The 13,441-nt window shown below is 34.8% G+C and overlaps 1 pseudogene; it reads left to right on the top strand.

Annotated features, from left to right (window-relative positions):
* The first annotated feature begins 12,744 nt into the window (after positions 1 to 12,744).
* Positions 12,745 to 12,859, top strand: LOC133070919 (U6atac minor spliceosomal RNA; annotated as a pseudogene).
* The last annotated feature ends 582 nt before the right edge of the window (positions 12,860 to 13,441 follow it).

Below are 13,441 nucleotides of genomic sequence, written 5' to 3'. Positions count from 1 at the left end.
AAAGTTCCTCTCAATTCCTTCACTAGGTACCAGTTCAAAAACAATGAGTTTCTTAAATCCCTTAATCTGGGTTAATGTGTTTCATTAGATGCTCCTTTCTTCTCAAAATTTATCTCAGTTCAAAAGAAGAGCTGGACAAAATTTGTAAGGCCTGTGGGGGAAACAATGTTATTGGGTTTGCACTGTGGCCCCTCCAGTGAACAGAGACCAGTACTGTTCTCATAAATGTATATTGAAACAATATTAAATGAAAAAAACAATCCACAGCTAATGGTATGATCTGTCCTAGAATTGAAATTTGCTCATTTTAAAAGAGAAAGACAAAAGTGCTGAGAGCAGACAAAGGAGAGAAAGGCTCTGTTCCATGTTACCAAATGAAGTATTCCCTGACATTAAACTATAAGAAGAAAACCTCAACTTTTGTGTTAATTTTGCTACTTTTGTATTTTGGAAAGGCATAAAGGCTCAGACTCACTTTCCAGCAAGAAAGATAAAGATGAAGGGGAAAAATGAGAAAGAGAGAGAGTAAATGAAAGAAGATACAAGAGGGGAGAGAGGGCTGGAGGGGAGGGAGGAAGCAAATGGATAGTCCAGGTTGACAAGGACTGAAAATGCTTCTCTTTCTTGGTGACTAGCTGGTCTCTTCTGACCTTATCATGGGTTGCAGAGTGAATCCTTCAACAACCAGAGCAGAAACAACTGAAGACTGATAATGATAGTGTTTTCCTCATGGCGTTGCTATAAGGTTTAAAAGATTTCCTAAAGTTCAAATTCCTAGCTAGTTTCTGGAACATAGTAAACTTACGATAAAATAACTCACTAAAACATGATTCATGTTTAGCTAATTGAAGACTTTGGAGATTTTTTTATCAATAGATATTAGATATCATTGTCATTGCCATTCTTGATGCTCTTATTGTTTTTATTGTTCCAAAGTAGTCAGAATGCTTGAAAGGGTGGGATTGTGCTCCTGATGCATTGCTGCAGTCATAAAATCACTGAGTGATAATGTGCAACATTTAACGTAAAAACTATAGCAATTAGTCTAAACTAGCTGACCAGGCATAATTTGCTGAGAACAAAAATACAAAAACAAAGAGAACCACAAATTAAAAAAATATATATCTATATCTATATATAGAGGTAGAGATAGAGATATGTTATTATATATGTACACCAACTACAGAAAATTCCAATAATACTGACAAGAAGAAAAAAATGATCTTTTTTTCCCTTCACATAGCTTATAGAATAAATATAAGTTTTTAAACTGGAATCTTTTTCTATGTTTTATCTTCTAGAACATAGGTGCTACAAAGGAGTTGATGATATATTTGAGCTTCCCTGATGGTTCTCTTGTAAAGAATCTGCCTGCCAATGTAGGAGATGCAGGTTCAATCCCCAGGTCAAGAAGACTCCTAGAGGAGGAAAGGGCAACCCACTTCAATATTCTTGCTTGGGAAATCCCATGGACAGAGGAGCCTGGTGTGCTACAGTCCTTGGGGTCACAAAAGAGTTGAACAGGACTTAGTGACTAAACAATAACAATATAATATTGAGCCTAAATATGAATTTTCCTCTTAGAGTTTTAAGAACCAACTAACTAGAGATTATGCAAATATATTAAAAATAGGAAGAGTTTTTTTCTAGTGTGTGTAGATTTTATTATCCAATATTAATAATAAGCACCAGTAATATTTGGTTGACATTAAATATAGGTAGTTAGAAATTACTGTTATTTCTATTAGAATATTTGCTATTATCTCAAGTTGAAGATCTTTTAACCATTCATTTAACTGAGAAAGGCTAAGTTGAAGGTAAAGAATCAATCATACATTTTTAGGTCTTGATTCCATTCTTTTTTTTTTTTTTTTTTGGCGGTTGTGCCCAGGAGGCAAGTGGGCACATGTCTCCTTAGTTCCCCAACCAGGGATGAAACCCATGCCTCCTGCAACAGAAGTATGGAGTCCTAACCTCTGGATCACCAGGGAACTCCTTATTTCATTGTAAATTTCCTTGAGTGAGACAAAATTTAAGTTTATAACTAAAAATTTTATGGTAAGTAAATAAACTACTTAGAAAAACAATTTAAATTAAAACAGCTGGATAATTCATAATTTATTTCTGAATGAAATCAACTCAACATGAAATTCAGTGGTAGTGGTGGTTTAGTTGCTTAGTCGTTTCTGACTCTTTGCAACCCCATGGACTGTAGGCCACTAGGCTCCTCTGTCCATGGGATTTCCCAGGCAAGAATACTGGAGTGGGCTGCCATTTCCTTCTCCAAGGGATCTTCCTGACTCAGGGATCGAACCCAGGTCCCCTGCATTGCAGGTAGATTCTTTATTGACTGAGCCACCAGGGAAGCCCTGAAATTCAATAGACAGATGTAATTTTGTAATTACTGAGACAAAAGTCTCAGTAATTTTGTCTTCAAAGCTAAATTCCTCCAAAAATGTATTTTTTCATAAAATTACTTGCAACTTTAAAAATATTTCTAGTAAAATTAAGTGGAAAAGCCATAAATATCTAATAAACAATGATATAAGAGTTTAAATTTGATGATTACATTTTGTCAAATATTTACTACTTACAGGTAACAGTTAATCAGGGTGTTAGGGTTTTTTAAAGGCCTAGGACACTGAATGACTTACATAGACAAAACTGTATCAGGTATCTCTGTACTATGATAGTATTCCTCAGAAATGTGGAAGTTCTGGTACTATTTTCTTTTCAAAGTAAATCTATGATCATATCTTGATACCCAAAACCAGGAATGTAAGCAGATATCTATAAAGAAATAGGAGCAGAAAGCTGGAAATGGTTCTTAATCCAACTTCTTTTTTTTTCCTACCGCGTGTGGCAATGTGAATCAAAAGAGTTCATTAAAAAAGAAAAATCTCAGCAAGCATTCTGATAACAGTTCATGCTACAGCTCTTTCATGTTACTAGAGGGAAATTGAAAAGAATTTGCCCTACATACTTAAAAAATTGAGTTTCTTTTGTGGCTGTACTCTGATTTTATTATTATATTTTTCTTTTGTAGTTGAAAAATAATCCTAGATTCTATCTTACATTCCAATTCCCAACCAGCAGCATTCTGTATTTAAAATGCCACTTGCACACTGTTATAAAAACAACCTCATATGTCAAACCACCTGCATAAAAATATTTGATGAAATATATCACCATCTAACTATTGTAAACTGATCAAAATTTTGGTATCAGTATTATGAGTTTTATTAGACAGAAAGTGACAGATGTTTTTACGTATTGAAAGTCAAATGTTAAAATATACATGTACAATAAAAACCTTAGTTAGCACTACATTGTATTATATTGTTGCAGCACAGTTGTATAACTTCATGTTTATTAAAACATGGTTTATTAAACAAATTTAATAAATGGCAAGTAACAGCTGCTGTAGCTACTCTAGTGATTCAATTTATAACCCTCTTCTTTAGCATATGATGTGGACAGAATTGCAGCCTACAGTATTACATATAACAACTTCTCTGAATGTGCCATGTATTACTTTTCACTAAGGAGACAAGGTATTTTAAAATGATATGGCTAAAAAGATTCAAGCCATGATCACCAAAATTCTTTTTATCTATCTAAAATACTTTAATCACCTGATAATTCAACTGGTGAAAGTCATCTAAATGCTTTTATCTTTTGTTTTAATGTTTGGGTTTGTTAATGGATGAGCTGAAAAAAGGAGGCAGCCAGTAAATCTGTCAGCATCAGAGTAGAGAATAATCAAGAGTTCATCAAAATGTGTTAACAGAGTAAGAAGCCAGAAAAGGGAGAAAAAATAAAGAGGGAAAGTCATACCCTCTCTGGAAGATGACAGACAAACATTCACATCACACTATGACCAATAAACTATGAGGAACATTTATTCCAATAGAATGAAACCCAGAGGAGAGAAGAACACCATCACTTCATAGCAAATAGAAGGAGAAAAAGTGGAAACAATGACAGATTTTACTTTTTTGGGCTCCAAAATCACTGTGGACAGTGACTGCAGTCACAAAATTAAAAAAATGCTTGCTCCTTGGAAGAAAAGCAATGACAAATCTAGACATCATATTAAAAAGCAGAGACATCACTTTGCAAAGAAAGGTCTGTATAGTCAAAGATATGGTTTTTCCAGTAGTCATGTATGGATGTGAGAGTTGGACCATAAAGAAGGCTGAGCGCTGAGAAATTGATCCTTTCGAACTGTGGCGTTGGAGAAGATTCTTGAGAGTCCCTTAGACTACAGGGAGATTAAACCTAAGGAAATCAACTCTGAATATTCATTGGAAAGACTGATGTTGAGGCTGAAGCTCCTCTACTTTGGCCACCTGATGTGAAGAGCCAGCTCATTGGAAAAGACCCCGATGATGGGAAAGACTGAGGGCAAATGAGAATGGGGCAACAGAGGATGAAATTGGTGGATGGCATCACTGACTCAATGGACATGAGTTTGAGCAAACTCCGGGAGATGGTGCGGGACAGGGAAGCCTAGTGTGCTGTAATCCACAGAGTCGCAAAGAGTCTAACATGACTTAGCGACAGAACAACAAGAGAAACTTGCAGGCTTCCCTAGCTGCTCAGTGGTAAAGAGGCCGCATGCCAATGCAGGAGCTTTGGTTCAATCCCAGGGTCAGGAAGGGCACCGGGAAAAGGAAATGGCAACCCACTCCAGCATTCTTGCCTGGGAAATCCCATGGACGGAAGAGCCTGGCAGTCTATAGTCCATAGAATCGCCAAAGAGTTGGACATGACTTAGCGACTGAACAACAACATACATTTATATGTATATATTATAAGCATTAATATCAAATTTTTATTAATTCTATAATTAATATGCAAAATATAAATTTTTAAATAACTTTAGTTTACTTAGCAATTTTTCTTGATTTTGTAAAAAAAACTAAAACCTTAAATTAGCAAATCATTGTGGGGTAAATGAATTAAAGAGCAGCAATACCAAAGAATTCTTTATATAGTAGTCAACCCTTATAAGTGATATGTTAGGTATATTTTATTTATTGCATTCTGTTTTTTTCTTTTTATTATTTTCCTTCTATTGCTTTATAATTTTCCTGTGATATAATTTTTAGCTTTCATCTTCTGTCTCTAGAGTGTATTTACAGGGTGTTTTTCATTTTATTAATAATTACATTTTCAGAAGTATTTATTATTTGAAGCTTTTATATTTTAGAGTCAAATGAAAAGCATGCTTTATATTACAACTAATTAGGTAAATATCAAGTTTTCCCTCAATCCCTATTGCTTTCACCCCACCTGTTACTTTTTAATGTTTTATTCATAGTATATTGTTCATATAATTTTGGAGAAATTTACATTTACCTTTTCTTTACAGTAATATTTATGAGTTATTTTATCTCATTTCTAGTTTCAATTATTTAAGTACACATAGACCACCTTTTTATACCGTGGCTTTCTCATTCTTACCTATACTTGCTAAATTTTTTTTGGTAAGGTTAAAAGACCATTCTATAGCTTTATACATTTAAAAATTGTGATTTAACTCTTGAATGTTAATCTTTTTCTAAACTTTATTAGTGTGGCTCTACTAATTTTAAGAAGTGGTTTCATCAAAAACTGAAACTATCACTTTTTTTTAGGTTTACACAAAAAATAGCAATTTATTACCTCACCAATTTTCATACCCTATTTTCCTTCTTTAAAAACTTTCTCCTTTTAAAACAAATCTTTACAAGTTTCTTCAAAAAGGATCTTTTAATAATAAGATTTATACAAAAAGTGTTTGTTTCTGAAAGATAGTGTGCTTCTGCACAGGTTCTAGTTGGGGGACAATTTTCTCTCATAATTCAAAGTTATCTCCCATTGTCTTCTGGCTGCCTTTGTTATTGCCCTTATCATTCTTGTTTTTTAACAAGAAATTATCACCTGATTGCTCTTTCTTTGTAGGCATTTCAGCTCTTCATTTTGGTGATTTTTAGAATCTTCTCTTTGATTTGATCTATCTTCTGAGTTTTATCATTATGTCTCTGGGTATAGATCTGTGTTTGTTATGCCTGCTTGCAAACCATCAAGCTTTCTGAAACTGAGGACCTATGTCTTTCATCAATACCAGAACAGTGTCAGTTGTTTTGTATTTTCAAAATTCCACCTATTCCATTCCCTTTATCCTCTTATTTTTGCTCATGTATATGTTTTATATGTATTTTTTACATTTTATATCAAAATATTTATTTCTCAGTTTCCTATCCTAGTTTTACTCTCCTTCACATTTCTCATCTATTGTCTCTATCTCCTATCTTAGGTTTTCTTTTTTTCAGATGTGTTATCCAGTTTACTCGCTCCTCGTCTTGTATATTTACTTATTTAGGGCCTTCATTGCTGTCCACAGGCTTTCTCTAGTTGTGGTGAAAGTGGGCTTCTCTTTCTTGCAGTGTGTGGACTTCTCATTTCTGTGACTTATCTTTCTGAGGAGCACAGACCCTAGAGCTTCAACTATTGTGGTGCATAGGCTTAATTGCTTCGGGGCATGTGGAAACTTCCTGGACCAAGGATCAAAACCCTGTCCCCTGCATTGGCAGGTAGATTCTTAATCACTAGACCACCAGGGAAGTCCTTACTTCCTTATCTTTGGCTTATCCCATCCACTGAATGATTTAAAGTTAGTTCTTACATTTTTAATTTCTTAAAGTTCTATTTGATTTTAATCAAATATGCTGGATCACATTGATAGATATTTATTTTTCATCATAATTTTTATTTTCTTTTTTTCATAGTTTATTTTAGCAACAAAAAAGTCCTTCTTATCTATGATAGTATATTTTGCTAATTTTGATGATCATTTTTTCTCTTGTGTATTTAAAGATGTTTGATTATTAGTTTATGTTTCCTGCCATCTTATTAAAGGAATTTTGAGGTGTCTGCAATTAAAATGCACCCCCTAAAGAAAACTTTAGTTTTCTTGTGCTAATATCCTAATAGCACTTAAAGAAAAGTGAAAGTGTTAGTTGCTCAGTCATGTCTGACTCTTTGTGACCTCATGGACTATAGCCCACCAGACTCCTCTGTCCATGGAATTCTCCAGGCAAAAATACTGGAGTAGGCTGCTACTCCCTTCATCAGGAAAAGAATTTAAACATGGGGACAATTAAAATGTATGTTTTAAGTTGGACTTTTTCTGGCCACAAGACATTTTCTTGCTACAAGACTTTTTCTTGCCCTAAATTCAAGTGAGAGTAAGCTTTTCTTTAGAGATTTTCAAATGAAATTTTTTCTACTCTATAAAGGCCAAGATAATTATAGCTCACACTATTGCCCTTTGTAGAGTTTTGTGGGTTTTTTTTTTTTCTTTTTTAAATCAGTCCACTGTGAATGTGGACTCTCAGTGGTTCCAACAGGAATGAGCAATTGTGTCATAATAAGCGCAAGATTCTCTTTGCCCCAGTGGAGTTAAAGTTTATCACTTCTGAATAATTTCTTTTCTTTGACATCACCTCAGGTATGTATTTAGGAAGATGAATCTGCCTCTGACGGTATATCTAGGTGTATTCCCCAAAAAGAAGTCTCTCTGATCATTTAGTATACAGTATTTTTAAAATAGTAAATTAATTTAGTTCTTAGTATGCAAAACTACTCCCATATTTTTCTCTTTATTTATCTCCTAATTATTGACTTCACGCTTTACTAGGTTTATCAAGATGAGTCTATTTCATTAAACTGTCATTCAACATGAATTGGTAAGATAAAGTTTGGAAAGAATTTTTTTTTAACTCCAAATAAGAGTAGTTTTTATAGGCTTAAAGAAGACAGAAGTTTACCTCTGTTATGTAACATAGGCATTCTAAGACAGGTATGCTGGCTTCAATATCATCAGGGACCTAGGATTCTCCACACCAGATTTCTACTTCACAGTCCAAGATGGCCGTGTTAGCTTCAACTATCACATTGGAACTAAACCCAACAGAAAAAGATAACATTGGGACCCTGCCTTTGTCATAGGATATATACACTAACTCTACTCATATGACATTGGCCATGACCAGAAAACTGTCACATTACAACACTTAGCCTCAAGGTGTTAGAAAATACCAGCTTTATGCTAGCTAATCTTGTGCCTAATTTATATTCAAAGATCCTATTAGTGAAGAATAATACATAGAAACTAGGGAAGAACCATCACTTTCACTCCCAAATAAGCAATTCCAAAGTTGTCCCCAATTGCTGTACCCAACTTCAAGTCCAGGATGCCTAGGGATGTTCATTTCTTTCCATCAAGCTAGGATTTGACTTTTAATGGGCTAGTTATTTATACAACTGTGGAAAAACATAAGAAGAATAATCATAAAATTTTCCAAATATTAAGCAATTAACAGGTGGTGGCACAGTAAGTTCTTAAGCTTGTCCAACTGGCAGCCCCTGATTCAACTTTCTGAGGAAAACTCCTTTGTATTCTGTAGTCACAGTCTCTGTTCTTGGGAGGTTGTCCCCTGTCCAATAGCCTCCAAGGCCCCACCTGAATATGCCCTTAGAGTTTTCAGAGCTACAGATGGTGCAGATTCGGGAGCCCTTTCAAAAGCAGTAAAGTAATTAGCTTCCAACTAATAAAAATAAATGGGAAAAAAAATTAAAAAAAAAAAAAAAGCAAGTTGATTTTAAAGTTTGAATTTTCACAAATTTTGTGATTTTTTTTTTTTTTTTTTTTTTGGTAACAATAATGCCCCGTTAGAAGACTTTGATGTGTTTGCTTGGTTTCATGTACAAGAAAGCATAGCCAAATGTTTTTGCCTAGACATAGTTTTTAACCCTAAAAGTTGATTTCATATATACTGGCTCCTGAACCCTTCTCTTGCATGTGTACTAAGTCACTTCAGTCATGTCTGACTCTTTGCAAACCTATGGACGATAGGCCACCAAGTTCCTCTGTCCATGGGATTGTCCAGGCAAGAACACTGGAGTGGGTTGCCATGACCTCCACCAGGGTATCTTCCCGACCCAGGGATCAAACCTCCATTTCCTTCAGCTCCTATTTTGTGGATTCTTTACCACCAAGCCACCAGGGATGCCCCAAACCTTTCTCATCTCACGTTTGTGTTTTTTGTTTTCGTTTTTGATTTTTTTCCCAAAGAAGCTGCATCCCTTAGTTACAAAACAGTAGTCTTGGGTAGAAAGACAAAACACTGACTTTGTCTCTCCCTTTGGGAGAATTGCATAAGGGGAAAGAAACTCTTAACCAGTGAAGGTACCTATCTGCTGCTGCAAACTGCAACTAGAGAGCAACTAGGAAGAAGGGAGGAGTAGAGAATATTTTCTGCGGTCTCTTCCCTTAAGGTTTCAAGGACTGTACATGTCACTTCCACTTCATCGTATCAGATAGAACATATTCATATGACTATACTCACCTTTAACGGAGCCAGTCAAAAGGTCACTTTATTTCTGGCAACCATATGCCAAAAGAAAGCTTGGGGGTTTTACTACAATGTAAGTGAGGAGAAAAACATTTAAAGAGCAGTATCTGCCCTCGGATGACTTCTTTGTTTTTAGCCCAAATAAGAGATTGGGTCATGGAGCTGATGCCTGAATTCAAGCCCTAGATCTGCTATTTCTAGTAACCTCTGTCAAGTTTGTTTCAAATAAGGATAATGTTATTGCCCTATGCTTCAGAGTTGTCATATGGATAACATAACATTAACAAAATGCTGTACAAGGTACCTAGAATAGTCAAATTCATAGATTCAGAAAATACATTGGCAGATGCCAGGGGCTGAGGTGAGGAGGTAGGGAGGGAATGGGGATTTAGTGTTAAATGGGGAGATGGTTTCAGTTAAGGAAAGTAAAAATTTGGAAGATGGATGATGGCGAGAATTGAGCAATGTGAATGTCCTTAGTGCCATTGAACTGCACAGTTAAATATGGCTAAAATCATGTTTTATATTATGTGACTTTTACCACCACAACAAAAAACATTAAAAAATTATGTCAGCAGAGTGTCTAGCACTAACTACAGAGCTCTAGGAATATTTTTTTTATTTTTATTTAATTGGAGGCTAATTACTTTACATTATTGTGGTGGTTTTAGCCATACATTCACAAGAATCACCCATGGGTGTACATGTGTTCCCCATCCAGACCCTCCTTTCTACCTCCCTCCCCATTCCATCTCTCAGGGTCATCCCAGTGCACCAGCCCTGAGCACCCTGCCTCATGCATTGAACCTGGACAGGTGATCTATTTTACATATGACAATATACTTGTTTCAATGCTATTCTCTCAAATTATCCCACCCTCGCCTTCTCCCACAGAGTCCAACAATCTGTTCTTCACATCTGTGTCTCTTTTGCTGTCTCACATACAGGGTCATCGTTACCATCTTTCTAAATTCCATATATGTGCATTAATATACTGTATTGGTGTTTTTCTTTCTGACTTACTTTTCTCTGTGTAATAGGCTCCAGTTTCATCCACTTCATTAGAACTGATTCAAATGCATTCTTTTTAATAGCTGAGTAATATTCCATGCTTTCTTATCCATTTGTCTGCTGATGGACATCTAGGTTGCTTCCATGTCCTGGTTATTGTAAACAGTGCTGTGATGAACATTGGGGTACACATGTCTCTTTCAATTCTGATTTCCTTGGTGTATATGCCCAGCAGTGGGATTGCTGGGTCATATGGGAGTTCTATTTCCAGCTTTTTAAGGAGTCTCCACACTGTTCTCCACAGTGGTTATACTAGTTTGCATTCCCACCAACAGTGTAAGAGGGTTCCTTTTTCTCCACACCCTCTCCAGCATTTATTGTTTGTAGATTTTTTGATAGCAGCCATTCTGACCAGCGTAAGATGGTACCTCATTGGGGTTTTGGTTTTCATTTCTCTGATAATGAGTGATGTTGAGCATATATTCATGTGTTTGTTAGCTATTTGTATATCTTCTTTGGAGAAATGTCTGTTTAATTCTTTGGCCTGTTTTTTGATTGGGTGGCTTATTTTTCTGGAATTAAGGTACAGGAGCTGCTTGTATATTTTTGAGATTAATCCTTTGTCAGTTGCTTAATTTGCAATTATTTTCTCCCATTCTGAAGGCTGTCTTTTCACCTGGATTATAGTTTCCTTCGTTGTGCAAAAGCTTTTAAGTTTAATTAGGTCCCATTTGTTTATTTTTGTTTTTATTTCCATTACTCTGGGAGGTGGGTCATAAAGGATCCTGCTGTGATTTACATCAGAGAGTGTTTTGACAAAGGAGGCAAGAATATACAATGAAGAAAAGACAACCTCTTTAACAAGTGGTGCTGGGAAAACTGGTCAACCACTTGTAAAAGAATGAAACTAGAACACTTTCTAATACCATACACAAAAATAAACTCAAAATGGATTAAAGATCTAAATGTAGGACCAGAAACCATAAAACTCCTAGAGGAAAACATACTAGAAATATTAGGTAATTAAGCTAATTATGATGCTTATAATAATGATGATAATTATTGCATGGTTTGTCCCATATCCTTTAGATTTACTTTAAGATACAGTGGGATGAAGCTGAAAATAACATTTCCTGTCAATCCCCTATATCTATATAACCAGTAACTACTATGTACCAGGTACTGTTTGAGTCACTGAGTTGAAGCAGTGAAGAAAACAAAGATCCTGTGCTAATGGAACTTCTGACAGTCATCTCTATTGAGCCTCATTTCCAATGGGATGACACCCCAGTCCTCTGGGTAGATATAGTAAATGAAAAACTATAATTTTCTAGCATGCATTGCTATCAAAGATTTCCCTGAAGTCACATGCCTGCCTTTTCTCAAGGAACTGTACTCCCAGAATAAGCCAACAGTTTACCTGATTCTTCCCTTAGTTATCTAAAGGGCCTCTTATTCTTTGCCTGGATTTACAATTATTTTCATAGGTTAGAAACACAAGTGATGCTCACCCTGTGTTTTTAAGCCTGATCTATATGGTGAAGAAGGTATTCAACATCCTCCTACCTTATTCAGGAAGACTCAAAGTGCACTTTGTGATCAAATCTTGGAAGATTATTTTCAGCCTATATTTGTTTGCCTTATAAATACTGTTGAATCACCCAAGGTTTTACCAGTCGGTGTTTTGCCAGTCTTTACTTTCTATAGTTTTAAAATTTTGTCTCCCTCCAGAAGAATTTTAATTCGAATTTTAGAGAAAACAATGTGGCTCCATTAAAAAGACACCATTTGAATCAGATTGCCATCATTTTCAGATAAAATATTAAATATGTTAAAATCTTGACTACTCATTTGACTTCATTTTCTTCCTATAATATTTTAGCATGTCTCATTTGTTTTTTAACATTGTGAAGAAATTCTAGCCAAACTTACTTATGCAGCAGCCTTAACATGTAGGTAATTTTATCATTTAGTTGAAACATTCTTTCCAAAATATGACAATATGTTTCTTAATATACCCACTATATTATATTCATATTATTAAATTTATAACTTAATTACAAGCTTACCTAACCTCTAAAATATAGAGTTTTTAGATTATTTCTGACTTCAAGCACATTTTTAAAATGAGAATATTGTCTATTGAAGGTATGACTTTATGTAATAAAAAATAATTATGTGATATTTACTTGAGTCTTGCAACCCAAAGTCTCATTCCCAAGGATATCAGGACCAAAATAAATTAGAGCAATAATCACTATAAATCTAGGGATCATTCTGTAACATTGGACAAAAGATAAAAAACAAACTGGCTTTAAAATTAGATTCAATGTTGTGTGAAAGGAGAAGGTTGGCACTCCCCTTGACAAGGATGGAAGAGGCCTGACAATATGCATATGGCTAAGGCACTGCAACCTACTATGTGACATCAACCACTGTTTTTATTGGGGTTGACATATACACATCACTATATATAAAATAGAAAACTAATTAGAACCTACTGTATAGCACAGGGAACTTTACTCAATACTCTTGATGATCTATATAGGAAAATCTGAAAGAGAGTTGATATATATATATGCATAACTGATTTCATTTTGCTATATACATGAAACTAACACAACATTGTAAATCAACTGTACTCCATAAAAATATATATATACCAGAACACACTCAACAGTTAAATAAATGAGAAATGAACCTTTAAAAAGTAAAAATAAATGAAATAAAACTAAATTTTAAATAAAATGCAAAATAATAGCTTATAAAGGGTGTTAGTTATCTACAGAATTGTGACTTATTTTATAGATGTAGAATACTTCTTTTACCTTGAGTAAATAATGCAAAAGTAAAATGTTCAAGGTGTGTGTCTTTCGAAAAGATTGGCTTTGAGGAATTTTAATCACCAAAATCTATATCTCAAGCTGAAACACAAGCAATATTTTCCCATTGGGAAATAGGAAGATTCATATTGTAATAATTAGTAATTTTTATCAAAAGAGCTGGAATCCAAGCCCCCTTAACTG

This window comes from Dama dama, chromosome 15 (assembly GCF_033118175.1).
Source record: "Dama dama isolate Ldn47 chromosome 15, ASM3311817v1, whole genome shotgun sequence".
NCBI lineage: Eukaryota > Metazoa > Chordata > Mammalia > Artiodactyla > Cervidae > Dama > Dama dama.
This window is presented reverse-complemented; position numbering and strand designations above follow the sequence as displayed.